Here is a 1,473-nt window from a genome sequence, read left to right as displayed (position 1 = left end):
TTACAACAACACCACCAGAGGGTGGTGGTAGTTAAGTGCCATCAACTCAGTTCTGACTCCATATCTCCTGCAGAGTGATTGGTAGAGTTGAACTGCTGACCTTGTGGTTAACACAGGGAGAAATGCCAAGAGTTAAAGAAAATAGAGGTAAATACTGGTAACTAATGATACGTGACCACCACTCTTCTGTCAGTTTGTCATTCTGTGGTGGCTTGTGAGTTGCTGTGATTCTGGAATCTCTGCCATGAGTATTTTAAATACCAGCAGGGTCACGCATGGTGATCAGATGAGCTTCCAGATGAACACAGACTAGGAAGAAGGAGTGACAAACTACTTCTGAATATTTAATTACTGAAAACCTCATGAATAGCAGAGAAACACTATCAGACAGAGTGCCAGAAAATGAGCCCCTCAGGTTGGAAGGCATTCAAAATAAGACTGGGGAAGAGCTGCCTCCTCAAAGTAGAGTTGACCATGATGACATGAATGGAGTAAAACCCATGAGAGTAAAGTCCATGGGACCTTCATTTGCTGATAGGGCACAACTCAGAGTGAAGAGAAACAGCTATAAACATCAATTAATAGTCAGAACATGGAATGTACAAAGTATGAATCTAGGAAAATTGGCAATTGTCAAAAATGAAATGGAATGCATAAACATCGATATCTTAGGCATTAGTGAGCTGAAATGGGCTGGTGTTTTGGCCATTTTGAATCTGACAACCACATGGTTTGCTAGGCCAGGATGACAAATTGAAGAGGAAAGGTGTTGCATTCATTGTCAAAAAGAACATATCCAGATCAGTCATGAGGTACAACCTGTCTATGATAGGATAATATCCATGCGCCTACAGGGAAGCCCAGTTAATACCACTATTATTCAAATTTACGCACCAACCACTAAAGCCAGCGAGGATGAAATAGAAGAATTCTACCAACTTCTTAAATCTGAAACTGATCAAACATGCAATCAAGATGTATTGATCATTACTGGTGATTGGAATGCAAAGTTTGGGAGCAAAGAGGAAGGTTCAGTAGTAGAAATGATGCTGGAGAATGCATGCTAGAATTCTGCAAAACCAACAATTTTTTCATTTCAAATACCTTCTTTAGACAGCATAAGAGACAACTATACACATGGACCTCACCAGTTGGAGTATATAGAAATCAAACTGACTACATCTGCAGAAAGAGAAAGTGGAAAAGCTCCATATCATCAGCCAAAACAAGGCCAGGGGGAGATTGTAGAACAGAGCATCAATTGCTTAAATGCAAATTCAAATTGAAGCTGAAGAAAATGAAAGCAAGTACATAAGAGCCTAAATATGACCTTGAATATATCCCACCTGAATTTAGAGATCATCTGAAGAACAAATTTGATACATTAAACACTAAAGACTGAAGACCAGAAGAGTTGTGGGATGACATCAAGAACGTCCTACAGGAAGAAAGCAAAAAGTCATTAAGAAGACA

Source organism: Chrysochloris asiatica, unplaced genomic scaffold (assembly GCF_000296735.1).
Source record: "Chrysochloris asiatica unplaced genomic scaffold, ChrAsi1.0 scaffold00048, whole genome shotgun sequence".
Lineage (NCBI taxonomy): Eukaryota > Metazoa > Chordata > Mammalia > Afrosoricida > Chrysochloridae > Chrysochloris > Chrysochloris asiatica.
The sequence above is the reverse complement of the archived record's forward strand: the minus strand, read 5'-3'. Positions refer to the sequence as shown.